The 7,827-nt window shown below is 46.9% G+C and overlaps 1 protein-coding gene across 4 annotated transcripts in view; it reads left to right on the top strand.

Moving 5' to 3' along the window:
* Positions 1-323: 323 nt before the first annotated feature.
* Positions 324-7,827, top strand: part of NCALD (neurocalcin delta) — a 454,184-nt gene continuing 446,680 nt past the window's right edge. For 3 of the 4 annotated variants that reach the window (XM_063669002.1, XM_063669000.1, XM_054498378.2), the window contains exon 1: positions 324-394. The gene's annotated coding sequence lies outside the window, so the exon portion shown is untranslated. The remainder of the gene's footprint in view (positions 395-7,827) is intronic. The other variant, XM_063668999.1, reaches the window with a different exon arrangement.

Below are 7,827 nucleotides of genomic sequence, written 5' to 3'. Positions count from 1 at the left end.
ACGACCCGAGGAGGCAAACAGATGGCACCCCTTGGAAAGTAGCCGTGCAGGCTGGCTAGAGGCCTGGGCGGTGAGCTAGGACTATGGGGCACAGTGGGGACACGCCCGGAGGCTGCACCAGGGCAAGGCGGGGGCGTCCACTGCACCTGCAAATCCCGCGCCTCATCTTGGCCCCCCTGCAACCCCGCGGTTCAGCCCACCCCGGAGAGGCTGCCGGCGGGGCTGCAGTGGAGATGGGGTCTGCGGCCGCGAGGAGGGAAGCGGCGAGCCAGGCTGGGGAGGGGGGCGCGGCTGGCGACGGTGCTGTCCAGGGGGAGGGGGGCGGAGGGAAGGCGCTGCCGCTGCTGCCGCCGCCTCGCCCGAAGCGACACAGACGCTGGGAGCGGCCGAGGCGGTGAGTCGCAGCGCCTTCCCTCCGCTTCTCGGGAGCCAGAACGGAGTCGGAGTTGCAGCCGGGGCGGGTGTGCCGGGGCGGCTTCTGGGGGGACCCGTGCGCTCGGTGCGCCGCGGGCGCAGGGGTGGGTTCGAGGAGTGCGCGGTTCTGGGAACCTGGTTCCAGCAGCTCCCTCCTGGGTGCAGTTCACCCTGTCAGTTCCTCTGTCATTCCCCCAGTGCCTCTGAGGGAAAACAAAACAAAATCACAGACCTTGAGGGTGGGCGGCAGAAAAGGAGAGAGCAACTTTGCAGAGGGCCGCGCAGAGGCGCGTGGGGCCGGCGGGATGGGGCGCGCTGGGCAGAAGGGGGCGTTGGTGAGCCTGGCGGCCCGGAGACATCTGGAGCATCCCGCCCTGGGGGCCGGGGCCGGGGCCGGGGCCGGGGCCGGGGCCGGGGCCGGGGGGCCGGGACACCCGCTGGATCCCGGGCCTGCGGAGTCTGCCCGGAAAGGCCGCAGGAGGCGGGTGCGGGGCGTGGGCGTCTGGGGAGGGGGCCGAGGGAGAGGCCGAAAGGCGCTGGTTGAACCCGGACGAGGAAGTGGTCTGCATTTTGGACTCAGGACCTGAAAGATTCGTGTCCCTTGCGCTCGAGCACTCGGGAAGGGTGTGCTGGGGAGATGTGTTTGAGTGTTTTTCAGTGCATACCGATTTATTTTTAGCTCCCAGAGAAGCAGGATGTGCAAAGTGGGTTGTATCAGCCCGGGAGGGGCAGGAGGTCTCCCTGTCCGCAGGAAATACACAAGTTTTTTTTTTTTTTTTTTTTTTCCTAATGCTGCAGATGCTTGCTTTAACTTTTGTGCATGGAGAAAGAATGCCATTTGTCTCTCTGCAGAGCTCCTGCCAGGGTCAGTTTCTTCTTGCGGGTCTGTTGGAGGCTGCAGGCGAGGCGGCTGTGTGTGCTTCTGTGCTTACACGCTAGCCCCTCAAGAAAGTCTATGTTCTGTTCCGTAGGGCAGCTGCGGTGAAACACAGAAGTAGGCTGCCAAGGTCTCGCTCTCTCAGAAGGAAACCGCACAAGCTCGCTCAAAGTTTTCCTACTTCTGGCTGATTTGAAAATAATAGACCTAAGCCACTGTATTACCAAGAGCAGAGTTTGCTCTCAGGGGTTTCTCAGACCTAATTGGAAATGCTTGTGAGGTTTTTCACTCCAATTGGGAGATGCCTGTGTTTTATGGCCAAAGGCCGTGATGCAGACTGCAAAGGAGAGGGGGTGTGGTGTGATGGTGGGAGTGTGGGTACTTGCGGTAGCGGGGCAAGGACAGATCTGGGGAGGAGCTTCAGGGGAGGAGGCTCAAGAAACTGAAATTCACATGTTTACCTACCCAAGCCAGATCTCTGGAAATTGTCCTGGAGTCTCCCCTGTCTCAACCATTCAGTGTCAAGTCCTGTAGACCCTCTGTCTGTAACTGTACTAGGAGAGTTGCTAATATGGACATTAGGAGTGTGGGCTCTGCAGCCAGACAGCCAGGTTTGAGCTGTGGCTCATTCATCAATAGCTCCTGGATTTTGGGGTCCTTACTTAACCTCTACTGTGTTTTCTGATGTGAGGCATGAGGTTCATAATAGATAACAAAGCTATCTCAGGGTTACTGTGAAGATAAAATGAGTTAATACCCAGAAAGCACTAAGCATCATGCCTTGTTGTAAGTGCTGCATAAATGTGAGCTCTTATTATTTTTGTTGTTGTTGCCGTACGCCCTCTTTTCTCAGTTCCTGCTGTCACTGACTTAGTTCATATTCTCAGCACTTCTTGCCTGAATTGTTCCAATTGCTTTTGAACTTGTTGTTCCCAATCAGGACCATCTTACTCCAGTCCATTCTCCAAACTGTGGACACTCATTCCAAAAACAAAAATCTAAGCCAGTCATTCTGCTTAATTTCCTTTAGAGGTTTTCTGTGGTTTTCAGGATAGAATTCAGACTCCAGGGACTTTCACGGTCCCACCCTTCTCTCTTCATTAACCTCATTTCCCAAGCCTCCTCTGCTCAAGCCACTGAGTCTCAGCATCTATCATCTCCCCAACCTTCCTCGTCTGGTCAACTCTTATGGATTCTTTGCAGCTCAGCTGCTGTGACACTGCTTTCCAGCTGGCTGCATGGCACTCCCCCTCCCAGAGGTGCCTCTGCTTCGTGCGGCCATGCTACCCTGGATATAGCCCTCGCATCATTCTATACCATTATCTATGTATCTTTCTATGTACATTATATATGTATCTATGTATCAAGGCACCTGCAAGTACCTTGAGAGATGGATTCTGATTGTAGGTACATGTTTGTTGAATGAATAAACATCAGTCAAACAAAATCCAGTCCTTTTCACTAAAGCCAGAATCAAACACAGAGAATAATAGAGAGGAGGACCAAACCAAGCTTTATATCTAACACTCTACGATAAAAAAGCTTGGAAAATACTAAGGAATCAAGAGTTGGTCAAAAGAACTGTGGCATACCATCTTGAAACTGATCGGATCCTTGCCCTTGAGGTGTGTCCTTTTAATGGTAAGGGGCAGACTAACAATGAAGAAATGTAACGATCTGAACCCTTCTCTTTCCTTACTTCTCTCATAAAAAGGTCGGGCATCTCAGATGTGGCTGTAGGGGATGGAGGTCCAATTTTTTGAAAGGGTTGTGCAATGAATTTGGTTCTGGAGGCAGAGGTGAAGTTTATAACACACATGGGTTTTATAGCTTTTCCTTGAATTATAGCATCCCTCAGAGTGTGAATTTCAGATTGCCTGGTATTGATATGTTAACAGGAAATCTCCAGTCACCAAAGCTCTTTTGTTACTTTTTGGACTATTCAGTATGTTCAGAGGGTACTTTTCTGACTCAGGCACCCACTCCAAGCTGTCCAACTCCTGGGGTCCCAGGAAGTTGCACAGGAAGATAAGAGCTGCTCCTTCCCTGAGGCAGCCCAGAGTCTGGCTTCAAAGCTCTAGAGCAGGGATTTTTGTACAACCCAGAGCAAAGAATGAGCTTTATATTTTTAAAGGGTTGTAAACAAAAACAAAACACAACACAACAAAACACGGAGAAGAATATGTGATAGGGACCATGTCTATAATACTGACTACTTAGCTCCTTATAGAAAAATTTTGCCAACTGTTGCAATGAAGCTGAGACACATTGGTTTCATTTTGCACGTCATCTGATTGGCTGCCTGGAAAGCTGGGTCCAGTAGGAATCCAAGGCTGGGTCTGGGCTCAGCAAGAAAGTGTTCTGTGGTCAACTAGTGATGTCTGTCTGCTAGGGAATGGGATTAGGGAATAGTCTTCACCATTTCTATCCTAGAGAATATCATTTGCGGATAATGAAGACAGAAATCAGGGATAGAGCACATGAGTTAAAAGTCCCTAGAAGGCAGGAACTTCCTACCACAACAATGAACAATCACTGCAGTTAACATTGATACTGGCATTTATTGAGTGTGTACTATGTGGCCCTGGTTTACATGGAATACCTCATTTAACATTTATGATAATTTTTCAAGAGATATTTTACTTAGGACTCAATTCTGTTGTGTCAGGAACCCCAACATTCAAACTGTTTTAGCAAAAAAGGAATGTTATTTTGGCTCTGATAACTCCTCAGTCCAGAGGAAGACATTTCAGATATGGCCTGATTCAGGCCTCAAACATTGTTAGCGGGACCTCATTTCTCTATTTTTCTCAGTTTGCTTTCATGGAGTCGGCACCATTTTTAGTACCATCTCACTGAGGCCCCATCTCGTTGTAGGATAGCTGGAAGAACTCCAGGCCTTACATAGTCTGGGCTTTAAATCCAGCCAGAAAGTGGAAGTCTCCATCCCGGCATTGCTCACAATGACTTACTCTGGCTCGTCAGCATTGATTGGGTCCCATGTCTCTTCCTGTGACCAGGGTGCCACATGTTACTAGGCTTGGGCTTGGTCACATGTCACACGTTTCATCCTTAGAGGTAGGCTGAGAAATAGGAGCAGGGGTGTTTCTTCAGCAGAAAATTGTTATACTCTCACCAAGAGATGAGCTCCTGGATTTTGGACTGCAAAGCAACAGGTGTTCACTATAGGACTGTTAGCATTCCCTCTTCATAGATAAGAGAAACAGCCTTAGAAGCATGCAATAATTTGCTCAAGGTCACATGGTCAGTAAATAGTGGAGTTCTCATCTGAAATCCACAATTTATGCACTTAGTAGAATTACTTGTGAACAGAATATTTAAAGTGAGTTTAGTGAGCTTAGTGTGAAGCTCTAGCCTCTCTATTCCCGCAAGTATAGCTATATAACTTCAAGAAATTTTAAGTTCTGACTGGCTAGAAGACATGAGAAAAATGACATAGATGTCTCTGCCTGGATTTTTACTCAACTATTTGACCAATATTCTTGAGCAGTTTCTACATGCTCAGCATTCTGTTAGGTTGTAGGGATATAGGCTGAATAAGATCTAGTCCCCTGTCTTTAGGAATTTATATTCTAACGTGAAAGTGCAAGACATAATTAGGGAAGGGATTGACTAGAATCTGGAGCAGGTAGGGAAATGTGCAGGAGGTAAGTTCCCTTGCTGGGGATGGTGGTCTTGCATTTTATTTCCTGAGGCAGCCCCAGTACAGTGCTTTGTGCCATAGACAAGCAATAAATATTTCTTGAATACAACCTTTTAAAAAACTGTGGTTAAATATACACAAGATAAAATTTACCGTTTTAACCATTCTTAAACGTACAGTTCAGTGGCTTTAAGTACATTCACATTATTGTGCAACCATCACTACCATCCATCTCCAGAACTTCTTCATCCTGCCCAGCTGAAACTCTGTTTCCACTAAACACTAACTTCCTATCTCCTCCTCCCTTCCAACCTCTGGCAACCACTATTCTACTTTCTGTCTCTATGAATTGACTACTCTAGGTACCTCATATAAACGGTATTTGTCTTTTTTGTGACTGGCCTATTTCACTTATAATAATGTCCCCAGAGATCATCCATGTTGTAACATGGGCAGAATTTCTTTCCTTTTTAAGGTGGAATACTGTTCCATTGTATGTATGTACCACACTTTGTTTATCCATGCATCTGTTGATGGACGTTTGGGTTGCTTCCATCTTTTGGCTACTGTGAAAACACTGCTGTGAATATGGGTGTACAGTGATATGTTCAACTCCCTGTTTTCAGTTCTTCTGGGTATATGCCCAGAAGTGGAAATGCTGAGTTATATGGCAATTCTGTGTTTAATTTTTGGAGGAACATCCACTGTTTTCCACGGTGGTACCATTTAACATACCCACCAGCAATGCACAAGGATTCCATCAACACTTGTTATTTTCTGTTTTTTCTTTTAATATAATAGCCATGCTAGTAGGTGTGAGATGTTGAACATATTCTTGAAGGTAAGTTGGAATTGAATTATGAGAAATAGTGGTAGAGTTTAAACTTCATTCTAGGGTCATGGGGAACCATTGGATATTTGTTGCCTGTGATAATGGCATGATCAGAAGGTTTGGACATTAGAGAGGGGGTGGAGAGAAGAGGAAAGCAGCAGAGAAGTTATTTTAATTATTTAGATGAGAGAACATAATAGTTTTCCCCACATCTGTACAACTGAAAATATTATGTCTATCTCTAGTAAATGGTATTGAACTTGGGGAGGAAATGTAAATACAGCATTGAGAGATCTCATGGCCCAGGATTCCTCAGAGAAGTAGACTACTGTTGCTAATAATAGCACTCATGCTAGCAAATGCCTAAAGGTGATTCAAGTATTGATTAATTCTGATAAATCCTATGAAAGATTCCTCCTTCGGCATCCCATAAGGAGGCAGATGAACTGCTCAGAAGGCAGTAACTGAGGAAAGTTAATGAAGGGACTATTTACAAAGGTGCGGGTAAGATCAGGGAACCCACTAGAAGTGGCCAGCAATGCATGGAAGCCTTCACCACCCAGCCCTGACAGCATGAGGTGAGAGAGCAGTTTCTGGAGTTGTTCAGGGGACAGGGCTGCTGGCTGGAGCTGTGGTTTTCAGTAGAGGAATATGACTACTGCCCGTTGTGGCCTGGTGGGGAGGCATCTAGGTGGATAAGACCCCAACCACTCTCTTCCACTCTCTGATCTGGTGCTGATGCCTCCCAGTTGGCCAAACTAGCCAGAGCCAGACAGCAAGAAGGCCTGTTGATATGGGACTATCTTGTAGTCCATAGTAGCCAACACAAAGTAGTGTTCTAATTATCCCCAATTTACAGGTAAGTGAACCGAGGCATTGAGAGGTTGAGTGATTTACCAACATTGGGAGCTAGTGCAGGTTATGGAGCTGAAATCTGAAGACTGACAAATAATTAGAAATCATCAGCACATTTCTTCTGTATATGCAGCTGGATCTGGAAGGTTACGTTTTCCCCAACCTGTGTGTTTTGATTCTTTGGAAATAATCTGATGTGTACAAACTTGGCTTGGCTGTCAATAGGTGGTGTGGGTGCCTGCTCAGATCCCCCACTTTTTACAAAAATAATGTACCTCGCAGGCATATTTCATACTTGATTCATTACATTTAGATAAAAAGAATATTTTCCATATACTTGATGGGAGTGACAACATGTCCTTGAATCACATTTGCTACACATGAAAAAGATGTAAGTTGTGTTTTTTTTTTTTTTTTTGAGTTGAAAATGCCAACAGAGTTGACAGCGTCACCTGGCTGTTTAAACATTAGTGAGACCTTAGGCTGCAATAAGAGAATACTGTTCGAAGGAAGGGAGAGGATCGTTCCCTCTGTGCTGCCCTGACTGATACAAGTTAAGGGGATTTCTCATGAGCTGGCGGTTGCCGAGGACAGTAGCTGGGACTCTCTGGCCTGGAATCGCCCTGTGGGACTTTTATATTCTTTTCTTCACATACATGAAAGCACTGCACTGAGGGAAAGGGATTAGACTCATCTGGGGCCAGAACTAGGCCTACTGTGAACACGGAATGGGCCGCTTTGGAAGGCTTCATGTAGTCCCTGGCCGGAGATTGTGAAGCTGAGGCCACAGGTGAGAGATGGGGCTGTGAGCTTATATTTGTTTCCTGTGGCCGCGGAAACAAATGACCACAAAATGGTGGTTGAATGCAACAGATATTTATCCTCTCACAGCTCCGGAGGCTAGAAGTCTGAGGCCGAGATGCCATGCTTCCTCCAGGGGTTCTAGGGGCGACTTCATCCTTTGCCTCTTTTAGCTTCTGGTAGCTGCAGCATTCTTGGGCATGAGGTTGCGTCACTCGAGCTGCGCTGCATGTCACGTTGCTTCCTGCTCTTCTCTGTGTGTCTCTCCTCTGCGCATCTTTTATAAAGACATTTGTTACTGGATTTAGAACCCACCTGCGTGATCCAGAATGATTTTATTTCAAGATCCTTTATTACATCTGCAAAGACCCTTTTTCCAAGTAA

The sequence above is a fragment of the Pongo pygmaeus genome, chromosome 7, assembly GCF_028885625.2.
Source record: "Pongo pygmaeus isolate AG05252 chromosome 7, NHGRI_mPonPyg2-v2.0_pri, whole genome shotgun sequence".
Taxonomy (NCBI): Eukaryota; Metazoa; Chordata; class Mammalia; order Primates; family Hominidae; genus Pongo; species Pongo pygmaeus.
The sequence above is the reverse complement of the archived record's forward strand: the minus strand, read 5'-3'. Positions and strand labels throughout refer to the sequence as shown.